At 46.3% G+C, this 14169-nt stretch overlaps 1 protein-coding gene across 3 annotated transcripts in view; it reads left to right on the forward strand.

Moving 5' to 3' along the window:
- Positions 1–6276, forward strand: part of mdlc (RING finger protein mdlc) — a 39421-nt gene extending 33145 nt beyond the window's left edge. For all 3 annotated transcript variants that reach the window (XR_007599519.3, XM_055070816.2, XM_050178113.3), the window contains exon 10: positions 6088–6276. The gene's annotated coding sequence lies outside the window, so the exon portion shown is untranslated. The remainder of the gene's footprint in view (positions 1–6087) is intronic.
- The last annotated feature ends 7893 nt before the right edge of the window (positions 6277–14169 follow it).

A 14169-nucleotide genomic window follows, 5' to 3' on the forward strand; every position in this document is an offset into this window, starting at 1 on the left:
TTTGTGTAGTCGGGCGATCGTAGCACAGGCTGGCTTGTTAGGGCGCTCTTTAGGGCGCTAAAAGCTCTTTCCTTCGTCTCATCCCAGACGACTGTTTGCGGCTCTGTCTTTCTTAGAGCATCCGTCAAGGGAGCCGCGATATCAGAGTACCTGGGGATGTACCTCTGATAGTAGCCGGCGACACCTAAGAACGACCGAATATCGGTCTTCGTGCGCGGTTGCGGGAAGTCTCGCACAGCGGCCACTTTTATTTCAGAGGGGCGGCGACGACCCCGACCAATCACGTGTCCGAGGTAGACAACCTCGGCCTGTGCTAACTGGCACTTGGGAGCCTTGACTGTCAAGCCCGCATCGCGCAGGCGGGTTAGCACTGCCCGCAAGTGCGCCATATGTTCCGGCCAGGATGCGGAGAATATCGCTACGTCGTCTAGATACGGTAAAGCGAATTCTTGCTGTCCCCGCAACACTTTATCCATGAGGCTTGAAAAGCAGTATGGCGCGTTCTTCAAACCAAAACTCAAAACTTTAGGACGGAATGTCCCCATGGGTGAAATGAACGCCGCATACCTACTAGCCTCTTCTGTAAGTGGAACCTGCCAATAACCCCTGACAAGATCTAGGGTGGAAATAAACTGAGCGCTACTCACTCTCTCAAGGCGCTCCTCGATGTTAGGGATCGGATAAATTTGATCCTTAGTAATGGAATTAAGCCTGCGGTAGTCGACGCAAGGACGAGGTTCCTTGCCCGGTACCTCAACCAAAATCAAAGGGGAGGTATAATCACTCTCACCCGCTTCAATAACACCGAGCTGTAGCATTTTCTTTACCTCAGCCTCCATAATATCGTTCTGGCGGGGTGACACCCGGTACGCCTTGGATCGTACTGGCTCTGGGGAGGTAAGTTCTATGTCATGAGTAAGGACAGAAGTCCTACCAGGCCTCTCAGAGAACAGACCTTGAAACTCTTGTAAGAGCTGGTGTAGTTCGGTTTTCTGCTCAGGCGACAGCGATGCTTTACTTATTAAGTCACTAATGACTTGATCGGTGTCTTTCCTGTTCGTCACTGAGCCTAGTCCCGGAAGCTCGACCGGAAGCTCTTCGGGCACGTTTACCATCATGCACACCACTGCTTCCCGTTGCTTATAGGGTTTGAGCAGATTACAGTGGTAAACTTGCTGTGCTTTCCGCTTTCCTGGCAGACTCACCACGTAGTTAACGTCCGACAGTTTTTGAACAATCCGTGCTGGGCCCTCCCACTGCACGTCGAGTTTGTTCTTTAGCGATGTGCGCAATATCATGACCTCATCGCCCACCTCAAAACGACGGGCCCTGGCTGTCCGATCATAATAAACCTTGGCCCTCTGCTGGGCCTCTGCCATTGCTTCACCTGACAACTCCTGTGCCCTTCTTAAGCGTTCGAGGAGCTTAAGCACGTACTCTACCACGACTGGGTCGTCGCCCCTGCCTTCCCATGATTCTCGAAGCATGCGAAGCGGAGATCGCAGCGAGCGACCGTACACCAGCTCAGCTGGCGAGAACCCCGTAGCCGCATGCGGCGCGGTTCTTAAAGCAAACATCACTCCAGGCAGACACAGCTCCCAGTCAGTTTGATGTTCAAAACACAATGCTCTCAACACGCGCTTCATGACGGAGTGGAGCTTCTCAACGGAATTCGACTGGGGGTGGTGCACTGAGCTGTGTAATAGCCTTACCCCGCACCTTTCGAGAAAGGCTGTCGTCAAAGCGCTAGTAAACACTGTGCCCTGATCTGACTGGATTTCTGCAGGAAAACCAACTCGCGCAAATATGGACAGTAGTGCATTGACTATCTCAACTGAGCTGAGTTCTTTAAGCGGCACTGCTTCAGGGAACTTTGTCGCTGGGCAGATCACAGTCAAAATGTGTCGGTACCCCGTGGCTGTTACCGGCAGAGGTCCCACTGTATCAATAACGAGCCGTCTAAAAGGCTCCGTAATGATAGGTACCAACTTCAACGGCGCCCTCGATTTGTCCCCTGGCTTGCCCACCCGCTGACAGGTGTCGCATGTCTTCACAAAGTGGTCTGCGTCCCGAAAACACCCTGGCCAATAGTACTCCTGCAAGAGACGGTCCTTAGTTTTCTTAACTCCTAGGTGTCCGGACCACGAACCCCCATGCGACAAGCGCAACAGATCCTGACGATAGCATTGAGGCACGATCAGCTGATCGAACTCCACTCCTCTGCGGTCTAGATACTTCCGGTACAGGACCCCACCTCTTTCCACAAAGCGAGCATTTTTCTTGGCGATACCTTCCTTGATAATGCAGCGTATGTTTTCTAGGCTGCCATCCTTCTTTTGCTCGGCTATCAAAGCCGACCGGCTGACTTTTAGCAACCTGTTAAGTCCGTCTGACGTAGGCGCGATGAGCAAATCTGGAGACAGCTCTTCTAACTTTCCCGTGTCGGGAATTTCCTCTCCAGTATCTGCTGCCTTTAACGCTACAGGCTCAATTTTATCCCGTTCGGGCGTGCTCTGAATACCAGCTTGCTGCGCCTCTGACCCTTTCTCATCATTCAACAACGTCGGCCCCGCAACTACCGCCTTTGCAGCGAGCTCCCGAACCTTCGATCTGGTTAAGGCCTGAACGCTAGCCTCACCAAACAAAAGCCCCTTCTCGCGCAGGAGGTGATCGGACCTGTTTGAAAATAAGTACGGGTACTGGGGGGGCAGCATAGATGACACTGCGGCCTCCGTCTCAAGTGCTCCGAAAGGTCCTTCAATAAGCACTTTTGCTACCGGCAGACACACGCTATGAGCTTCCACTGCTTGCTTGATCCATGCGCACTCGCCCGTGAACATATCGGGTTCTACGTAAGAGGGGTGAACTACATCCATTGTAGCTGCGGAATCGCGAAGCACTCGGCACTCTTTCCCGTTCACGAGGAGGTCTCGCATGTAAGGCTCGAGAAGCTTCATGTTCTCGTCAGTGCTGCATATAGACAAAAACACGACTTGTGTTTTTGTTTCTGGACACTGCGCCGAAAAGTGACCCGGCTTCTGGCACGTATAACAAACGCGCGCTTGCCTCATCTCGAACCGCTTTCTGCGTTCGGCTTCGGTTGCCGCCGTCTCCGTACGTTCGGTCGGACTGCTTTCACTCGCATCCGCACTACGTGTATCCCCCTTTGCTCTCATGGGTGTGAACTTCGGCCTCTCAAACTTGGAGCCAAATTCACCCTTTTGACCGTCCTTAGCTCCGCGAGCCCGACGCGTCACAAACTCCTCGGCTAACTCAGCGGCTCTAGCCACCGTACTAACGTCTGGCCTATCCAAGACCCAATACCGCACGTTCTCAGGTAACCGACTATAAAACTGCTCTAGCCCGAAACACTGCAGAACTTTCTCGTGGTCACCAAACGCTTTCTCTTCTTTGAGCCACTCCTGCATGTTTGACATAAGCCTGTACGCAAACTCTGTATATGACTCACTTTTGCCTTTCTCATTTTCCCGAAACTTCCGACGGAACGCCTCCGCTGACAGCCGGTACTTTTTTAGCAGACTCGATTTCACTTTGTCGAAATCCTCTGCCTCCTCTCTCTCCAAGCGAGCGACTACGTCGGCCGCCTCGCCGGGTAGCAAAGTGAGCAAGCGCTGTGGCCACGTTTCCCGAGAGAACCCCTGCTTCTCGCACGTTCGCTCAAAGTTAACCAGGAACAAACCAATGTCCTCTCCAAGCTTAAACGGCCGCATCAGGTCAGTCATTTTGAACAATACTCGTTCTCCTGCACCGTGTGCCTGACTTCCATTACGAGCGCGTTCCATCTCTATCTCGAGACGCTTCAATTCCAAAGCGTGTTCGCGCTCTTCTTTTTCTTTCTGCTCTATAAGTTCGCGCTCATGTCTTTTTGCCCGCTCCTCAATGGTCTCAAGGCAATCCGACAGCTCGTCATCCTCAGCTTCTAACTCAAGAATAGCCCTTAGCAGTTCTGGTTTTCTGAGTTTGTCTGAGACATCCAGACCCAACTCTTTTGCAAGCTCCAGTAATATCGGTTTGCGCAACGACTTCAAATCCATGGCTGCTCTGAATGCTGCTTTCTCTACTGCCTACTATTGTCTTGCCGCAAACTAACCCGGCAGCAACGACAACCACAATTACCAGCTCTGTTTCTAACACTAACAAAAGCCTGGCAAAACTCAGAAGAAGAAAGTCCCGCACTCACCAAACCTTGCAGCCAAGACTTCAGCGCAGTCGTTCCGCTGCAGGCAACCAGTCGTCACACAGGGCTCGTTGCACTGCTCCCGGATGGTCGTTGTGCTGCTCAGCATACAGTCAACCGCATCTCTTCGCTGCTGGCCTCCGTTGTCGCGATCTCACCGCTGGCAACCAGATGTTGTAATCGTACCGCTGGCACGAGTTGTTGGGGTCTCGGTGCTGACGCCCGTTATTGCCAATGGGTCGCAAGCCCCAAGGGTAGCGTTGGCCTGGCGGCCTGGGGCACTGGAAGCATCCGAAGGTCCCGGCAAAGCAAGAGAAGACTGGTAACAGAACAACTTGTTTATTCTAACATAGCAAAAGAGCGGCCGGTCAGGTCGACCGAATTGGAGAGACGGGAGAGCACGTAACTCAACAGTACAAATCGGAGCCTCTCCCCTGGCGTCCGGGGGCAGCTGCTCTTATACCCTCGGCGTCGCGGTCCAAAAGGGAAGGAGGGAAGGTCACGGGATGAAGGTCACGGGACGGCGCAGCAGGAGCCCACGACGGCGCGAACTGTCGGGCCGAGAGACCTCCAGGCTCCTCATTCGGGGAACTCCGCTCCCCGGCTGCCGCGCTTTGACAAGCGAGGGCACACACACACACACGCACACACGAAGACACGTGGCACTGAAACACGCCTGGGCACGCTTGGCGGGTAGGCGTTGCGGCGGCGTCGGACGGGCCAAAATGTCCGCCGCTTTGAACAAAGCCCCGGCGTCCGTTGCATCCGCGCCGGCATTACCGCGCGTTGTAGGCGAAACGTAACAGTGGCCACTATTTAAATAAAGTGAAACCTTATCCAGGTATGCTGAAGCACACTCACGGATGGCAGACAGCAAAACAGAATGACAAACATCCACTCTGTGATGCCAGACAAGCAACTGCAATAGAATGCTGTTATATTTTTCAGGATGTCGTGGAAAAAAAAAAACTTAATGTGAGGAAGAATCCAAATCGCCACAGCAACTTCAGAAACAGCTCTGAATGGCTGCCAGTACAGTGATGTCTCGGCACTCGTACTGTGACTGGAGATGGCGCGTACATGCGTGCATAATTAAGGAATGCGTAATATGTACCATGACGGGGGCTGCTTTACACATTTAATATGCTTCACCGCACAATGCGGCTGTGTTGCGGCAAAGCTGACAATGAAACCAGCAAGAACCACTTTTGCACCGAGAAGCACTTATTGGGACTGACAGTTGTGTACTGGCAGCATTTAGGGTTTAGGGGCCGGGCTCACTGGTGGGGCTTGACAGACTTAACTGCGGGTATACAATTATCGTCTTCGTAGCAACGTGTGAGAGCGAATTCGCCTCTGCAGCACTAAATTTACATGACCACCGCATTCAAACACAACGCAAGATGTGGAAACATTACACGACTGCCAACGTACCAAATGTGAACTAAGTATATAAGAGTTAATAGGCTGTAGTTTGTTACTGCGAAAATGCGATGTAGCAGCTGCGAAAACACAACAGCGAGGAATGTATGAATGGGGTTCCATTGTCACAAAAGTGTACCACCGGCAGGTAACAAGGCATATTGCGGTACCATGAAAAGAAGTTATAAGCTAAGAAATGATCCGGATGTGTTGGTTTGCTTATCCATCATAGTTTATCAGGCACAGTATTTTGTAAAAATAATTGCGAATGCACTTCAACATTTTTTTGCCATTATTTTGGTCAAGTTTGGCTTCAGATTGCCTCAGTCCTATAGGTGCATGTGTCTTCGAGAAATCGTCATTTGCAAAAGGGTGCCTCGTGTTTGGGTTTCGTTGTTTTTTGCCACTACATTGTCTATAGCACTGATTTCCTATAATTAACACAGACCAACTTGCTTTCCTTATAGGCAGAAGAACATCCAAACACTGGAGCGTGTCGGCTGGAGGCCGTTCCCAGAACAGGCATGGTTACGGCACTGTGCATGCAATTTTATAAGGCTGTTGTTGCACAGCCTGGATGTGTATACTTTCACTTTCCATCGCTACACTGTTGTCCATGTCGCTTTTATATTATAAATACATCACCCTGTTGGCAACCTTGGTGCTTATTTTTTGGATAAACTTCCTTGATGCAAACTTGTTTGGAGAATGCAAGAGGTTGATTGTACGAAGCACCCACTGCAGAACCTGTGCCGGTGAAGGAATACAAGCCGTAGCTGCAGTGCAGGTGATTGCTGCAGTCATGCCAGCTAGGTGTAACAAATCACACATGCGATGGCACCATACTATCCATGTAACGGTTGTTTCAAATGGGGAGTGCTACAATTCCTTTAGGGTGGCACATTTAAGATGATCTTTTATTGGCAATGCATATTACTTTGGTGATGATGGTGATTGGTGATGAACATCAGTAAATGCGTGATGACTTGTGAAACAAGTGATGAGCTAAAATTTGCAAAATAACATCTTAATTACCTTAGGGTGTGTATTGCAGAATTGAAGCCAGTCGGTTTTCTAGGCATCTCCACTTATTAGGAATCCTGATACCAGCAGCAGTTCTGCGATATCTCTCCTAAGATTTTTGGAGAGTTTAGTGCTGCCCTATTATTTTCCTGAAAGACCCTTTTGCTCTTTGTCGAAAAGCGCTAAGTGGAAAACTTGTGTGTTTTGTGACAAGGTTTGAAGACAAATATTTTGGAACTCTTTATTAGGTGGATGTGTGTTGAGCATTGACCAGCTTCAGTTTTGTAAGTGAAACATTTGCACCTAACTGATTAACCAAAAAGGTGGCAAGAATAAGCTATCATTTATTATTGCACATTTGCTATGCCCACTGCCTCTAATAATGCCCTGTTGCAAAGAAAATACAGTATCTCCTTTGTGCTGTCTAAAAAAATTTGGATTTATGTTTACAGAGGTGTTCAAGTAGTCAAATTCTCTAGTTGAGTGAAAATAGTAAATTAGAGAAATACGAGGGCAAATCATAAAGTCATTGCCCCTATTATTTATTAGCCAAAAAAAAAGGTATGTACAGGTAATTACAAACATACGTACTATTCTACATACCTTACACTATTTTTACACATAGTCCCCACACCTGTTCAGACATTTGTCCCATTGCAGCACTAAATTTGAGATGCCCCTGTGGTAGAATTCGTCCGGCTCACTGTGGAACCACCGTCGGACTACTCTTTTGGCTTCATCGTCGCACGTGAATCGCTGTGCAGCCAGGAACTTCAAAGGACCACGAACGTGGAAATCGCTAGGGGCGAGATCCGGACTGTATGGTGGGCGGCCCAGACTCTCCCAGTGAAACGACCGGAGCTTGTCGGCAGTTCTGATTGCCACATGTGGCCTCCCATCATCTTTGAGGATAACTGCGCTTGCATTTTGTAAACTCTCAACACCACCAGCTTACACTTCTTGAAGTGAAACACCTTTCCCCATATGTGGGCTGTATTTCCCTGTGGATTTCGATCGACGTTCGTCCCTTGCTCCGCAGAAAATGAATCGCACTTCGTTGCTCGTACGCTGTGGACATGTTAAGCACAACCACCATCTTCAACAACTGACAGCAGTGCCGTGCTGCGGAGCTACTGGCCGGGCTGGTCCAAGAAAGGTCCGCTGCTGGGAATGGATATGTTGGCTTTGCATTCCCAGCTGTAATGGCTAAAAAAAAGATATGAGCAAAGTCTTTCTGATTTGCCTTTGTATGAGCTTTCAATAATTGGGTTAAACCCTGCAACTTTTTATTTTCTATATAGCACAGGGAAATCGAGCATAGTATAGGAAAAGAAGTTTGTTCAGTTTTTCTGGCTGTATGTAAAAACACTTTATGGATGATGCATGACGACAGAATGTACACAATGAAATGCAAACTGCCAGCTGGTCATTTTTTGTAAAGCCTTGCATACATACAGATAAAAAGAACTACATCGCAACAAAAATTGAAGACACAAGAACAAGTTATAAGAAATAGTGAATAAAACATCACAACCTGTCGGTACCAGCTTACTGTGCGTATATCTGAAAAATTGCTCATTCATGTGCATGTGTGCTGTATCAATATTGACCAGTGTGAGCAAGTCCAAAGGCATCTTTCTTAGTTTGTATACACAGTAGTTCCCAAGTGTCTCCCAAAAGAAAAAAAGAAACGTGGACTATAGCCTCGCACAATGCTTTGCTCACAAGTAGTAGCTACATTAATGTCCTTCAATGCACGCAACATTGCTTCCAAATCTGTTCCAGCTGGCAGCTGCAGAGGCCGTGAAAAAATTGGCGGTCTCTGCAATCTGTAATTATGCCCAGTGGTGAGCACTTGAACTTGTTGGTACAGACAAACTCGGATACTATATCAAATCTGAAGGGGATCACAAAAAGTTAGAGATATAGGTAATTCAATATATAAAATAAAAATTTTAGACAAAAATTTCAAGGGGCTTTACAGCTGTTTGGTATACATAGTAATTCGTTATATGTGGGTTCGATATATCCAGGCTCGGCTGTATATCTGTTCTTATGGTACATTACAATAACCCAAGTGGTATCACAGCCTGGACTAATGACTCGAAACAGTGAGAACAGCTTGTGACAATAATTTGTATAGTTTTTAGAATCTGGCTACATTGCTAACATACAATTGAAATGGACCCCTCACGTCATTTAGAAATAACATTAAAGCCACATGTCAAGATCACAACTTTTAAGTCAGAATTTTAGGTACCCAACTCGGCACAGCAGGAATGATATGTTGGGTTTGTGGCATGAGATATAATTGACCAAGCAAGACGTAAGATGGCCTGTAGTTGGTTACAAATGCAACAGGCATGTAGAGCAGAGATTGCATTTGGCTGATCACCGCAAGAGGTTTCACACTTTCTACTCTCACATCTACGCAACCCTGAACTCGTAGACATATAACAGATCTCTGAACAACGAAAAAGACGAACAGGTGGAGCACTCACCGGCCAAGACTTCCAGGCTAACACTGCCTGTAATAAACACCGTAACCAACCAACCAATTGATGGTTGGTTGGTTTGTATATTTTGCCCTTAAAAAAAAAAAGAGTTCAGCCTAATCGAAATGGTGCCTCATTTGTTTGCACGGTCTCTGAACATGTTTGATGATAGTGTATGTACACAGGGAAAATGTTTTTGTGTGTGTCTTGCATGGCAACTGCAAGTTGTGTCGTGCAGCAGACTAGTTGAAGTTCAACATTTGTCCTGTGTATCTCACTAAGTATTCTTAAATATTTCTAAATAGTCTAAATATTTGCACTAGAAATATGTTCCACAATAACATTTATTTGATTAGGAGTTCAAGCATTGCATGAAGGAATAGTACAGATTCTTGCATGCAGTGTGCACGAAATATCTGCAGACACGTACAATGCTAACAGGGTAATAAATGGGACTAGTTGGTTCATTTTGATTTATTTGAAGAATGCGCCAACTTAAAAGCAATACACATAGGAACAAGATGGAAACTCAAGTTGACAGGACAAAGCATTGGTCCTTGTCCTGTCAACTTGAGTTTTCGTCTTGTCTAATGCATTTAACCGTTTGTGAGTGTTGCCTAGAGGCAACATACCAAAAAAAGTTCTCCTTGCTGAGTTGTGGTGTCGAGTAAAAAGTTTCTGGCTAAATGTCTTCGGCCAATACTGAAAGACAGGCAGCAAGGGTCATTTGTTGGTTTAGGGCAAGGATACTATTCTGGACATTTGTGAAATTCCACCATGTCAAATTTGGTAATGGTGGTATTTTGAGCCAATCAGAGGCTGCTGTGGGCCTCTGACTGGCTGAAAATGCTGCCATTACCAAATTTGACAACATGTCGCAATCTGACAATGCCCTGAATAGTAGCCCAGGAATACAGGACAATGAAGAAGCTTAGCATGCAGCCCGCTTTCCTTTGAAAGCACTGTCAGAGGAGATAGACTGCTGCAAGAGCTCTGGCTGCAGTTGTATCATACACGTGATGTAAAACAAATGAAATCCAAAACAAATGAAACAACAAAGAAAAAGGCTGCTTGAGCAGATATAAACCTTTTTGAAAAATTATTTTGGTAAAGTGCTGCTCCTCGCACAGCACTTTACAACTTGTAGTATACAAGGTCTCTCCCAAAAAATTCATGCTGTGAGCAGCAGCATAGGTCCTTTCAAATGAAGAGAGCGTCACTCTCTCCAGTTGAAAAGAACCAGTTGACCGAGCCGGATTGCTGTTGACAATGCAGAATTTTACGCGAGTACTTTTTGCGCAGCCCATTCTTGGTATTTGTCGAAATGGAGATCGCATTTCGGCAGTATGACAACAGTTCGAAAGGAAATGCCATCACCGCTGAAGTGTTCAGCAGAAGAGGACTTCCATAGGGGCTTAGAAGTCTGCTTCTGTTATGTGTGAAAGACAATGAAGGAAGCCTTAACAGAAGGCTTTGGGTTCATTTTGATTATGTAGGTTTGATGGATGGCTCAAATTAGAAGGGGCCCCAAGTTAAGCAAGCCCCACAGCCACCTATAATTTTATACTCCTGGCTGCCCCAGGTACAGTCCAGTCCACTGTTACGGGGAGCTGATTTTTCCTTCCGGCTAGAGTGGAATTGCCCGGCTTTGTAGCAGACAACTTGCGATTGGTGGTGCTGGCACCTTTCTCCATTCCTGTGCAGTGCACCGACAGCTGGAAATTGTAGCTAGAGTGGCAACAAAATGAGAAACACGCATTGCAGTGTCCTTTTCAATGCAATATTGGGCATTGTACAAAACGTATTGTGAAGGCGGCCTGAAGAGTGAGCTACAATGGCTGTGATTTATTGGAACTGCAGCCAGCCACGGTGCTCACGGTTTGAGTAACCACAGGTTGATGTGGCCGCTTGAGCTGGGCACTCCAGGCATTCTATCTTGGAAGTATAAAATTGTAGTTTTGTATCTAGTCTATAGTAAGTGTACGGACAACCTTTTTCTTTTTAAAGAGAGTTGGGCTAATTGGTGGTGCATTTGCTGCGACATAGTTTCTAGCATGAAATAATTGTTAACAAAAAAAGAGATGAACCAAACACAGTGCTAGCAAAAAGATAAAGGAATGAAAGAGAAACTATTTTTTCCATGCACCGTTGATACAAAAAGCACCCTGGAAAATTTTTCTCTGTTGCATGCTTTCATGTACGTATCACACAAAAAAACAGCCAAATACAACAGCATGAATCTTGTCACTAGTTTCATGCTGTTGTACTCAGCATGGTGAGCAGAAGAGGGGGCAGTGAGGCAGAAAATGTTTACATGAGGTCTGGGTGGCGGGCAGAAAGGGAGACAGCCAAGACTTTTACATGTCGCAATCTGTACCAACCCAGCCCAGAAGAGCCAACGTGCAAGTAGACTGGCCATTTTTTCCCTTCTTCTCGCTTCTTTCATGCAACACTGGGAGATACAGAACCAAATTGCATTTGATTGCTTGTAGTTGCAGCTGTTCATGTTTTCATGTAATGGATGAGAAGTACAATTTGCTAGGAATGCGTCGGTGTGATGGAAAATTGTGATGGAAAATTCAACGATGTTCACACAGATCATGTTGGCAACTAGCACCTCCATTTTAAGGAATACAGAAAAGGTCAATTCAGTGCAACCTTTTCAAAGCTTTATGGCTACACTCGCTTTGTTCATCTACTTGTACGTTAAGATTAGTGAACACATTTTGAGGTGCATGCTTCATTTGTCAACCCCGTAGGTGAAAGCAGACGTGCCGGTGGCATACAGTCCCCCACTTAGTCTTCACCTTAAAAAGACTCAAAATGGTCTACTCAAGCTACCTAAAATAAACTATTGCTTTACGTTTTATTTGTCAGCTGTACACAAATGTAGCAGGGAATGCTTTCAGTGTCTGGGCATGTAATGCGGAAGATATGGGCGCGGTTACCACCTGAGGCAAGTCGTTTTTAAATCACCTTTCATTTCCCTTCTTCATTTCTACATTTTAATAATAGAAGAAAAAAGTAATTTCACCTATACTTTCCTTGGCTTCATGTGGTTGTGACTAAAAAAGATCAGGCCCCTTCATTCCCCTTCTCGGTATCAAACATCAAGGCATATATAGTAAACTCTCAGTTGTACGAATGGTCGTTTAATGAATATTTCAGAATAACAAATAGCCACCACGGTTGCTTAGTGGCTATGGTGTTGGGCTGCTAAGCACGAGGTTGCGGGATTGAATCCCGGCCATGCCAACCGCATTTCGATAGAGGCTAAATGCGAAAACACCCGTACACTTAGATATAGGTGCACGTTAAAGAACCCCAGGTGGTCCAAATTTCCGGAGTCCCCTGCTTCGGCATGTCTCATAATCAGATCGTGGTTTTGGCATGTAAAACCCCATAATTCTTTTTTTTTCAGAATAACAAACCTTTAGAAAGTCCCCAGAGGTTTTCCTACATATACTATGCAAAAATCTTTCAGTTAAGTGAATTTCTGAATAGCGAATATTTCAGTTGAACGCACTTGATCAGTGGACCCAGGCTCGTTTTAAAAATCAGTTCAGTGGAGTTTTGCACTCTGCAGCACTGGCATAGCTGATGCTCGCCACCCCCAAATCGCCCCTTCAGTGACGTAACAGTAACACTGGCTACAATTAGAAACTGCTGGCATAAATCTTGCCTCCCCCCCCCCGTGCGGTGAAAGCGAGCAAGTGGAAGAGTGCAAAGAGGTGATCGACTCCGGGATGTGGACAGAGGTCTGTCACCAGCTGGATGTTGACAGCAACACTTCGTTTGCAGACTATGTGCAGTGCGACAGTGAGCTCGTTACCTGTGCTGAACTGTCACATCTGGAAATTGTTTCCAGTGTTCGTCCCAAAGATAAGAGCGCGAGGAAGATGTAATGGCAGAATCAGATTCAAATCCTGCAACTCTAGCCGAGGCTGCAGGATGTCCTGGAAAGTTGCAAGATTTTGTGTCACAGCAACAAGCTGTGCTAGAGGAAGTGCACAAAAACATAGACTGTCTGGACAGCTTTGTTACTTCTTGTGCTTCAAGCACCAGTGCAAATGAAAATGCGCCTTTTTTTCAAAAAGAGATTGGCAGCAATGTAACTGTTATGCACTTCGTATACAGTGATTTACATAACTCCATAAATTGCATTTCACACTTTTGACTCAAGTCTGCTGTACCCTATACTGCTCTATATTCTAGTGAATGTTCAGTTTAGTGAACTTTCACGTAAGTGAATTATTTCCTTGGGTCTCTTGAAGCTCACTCAAGTGAGAGTTCATTGTATATATTATCTTAAGCTGTGCAAAAAACTAGCACTGGGAAAAAACTGCCATCACCGAGCAATGGCACTTCTCAGCAATGCTGCAAAGGCAGTAACAAGTACTGCATTCCCAATGACTGGCCAATGAATGTCGCCATTATTCCTAATCTGCTAGTATGTATTAAATTATGTTACACTTTTATTCAGGTCTTACATATATGTGTCGCTGCAAAGATATGTTACCGATAAAGAACTGTAGGGACATCAACTATAGCTCTTAACTCTCCTACTACAAAAGAACTTGTTCTTGGGAAAGTTGGTGCTTAGGCTTACTATACATATTGCTTCTGGCACAATGTAGAAGAGCATAAAACTGGGGAACAGGAAAAAAAAGAAACGTAGAGAAGTGCCAACTGTTTATTAGTGGACAGATACAAAGATACCATAACCTTAAGAAGGCGGCTACCAGATATGCGATTCTCATGGATCGATTTTCCAGTTCCCAACAAGTTGGCAAAGTTGTGCTCCCGAATCACTCATGCGCAGCAGCAGAGATGCCGGAAGAGGCATGCAAAACCTTTCAGGCATTAAGCCGTGGGTGTCGTTCACAAAGTTCCCACGAGGTGTGGCAAATCCAACATTGGACAAATGGAATGCTGTATGAATGATCTGATGAGGGAGCACGCTAACAGCATTGGTAAAGCAGACGGCGTGCTTCTTCCTGCACATGGCAAAGCCTGCCTAGGCATGCCTGG

The sequence above is a fragment of the Dermacentor andersoni genome, chromosome 5 (genome assembly GCF_023375885.2).
Source record: "Dermacentor andersoni chromosome 5, qqDerAnde1_hic_scaffold, whole genome shotgun sequence".
NCBI lineage: Eukaryota > Metazoa > Arthropoda > Arachnida > Ixodida > Ixodidae > Dermacentor > Dermacentor andersoni.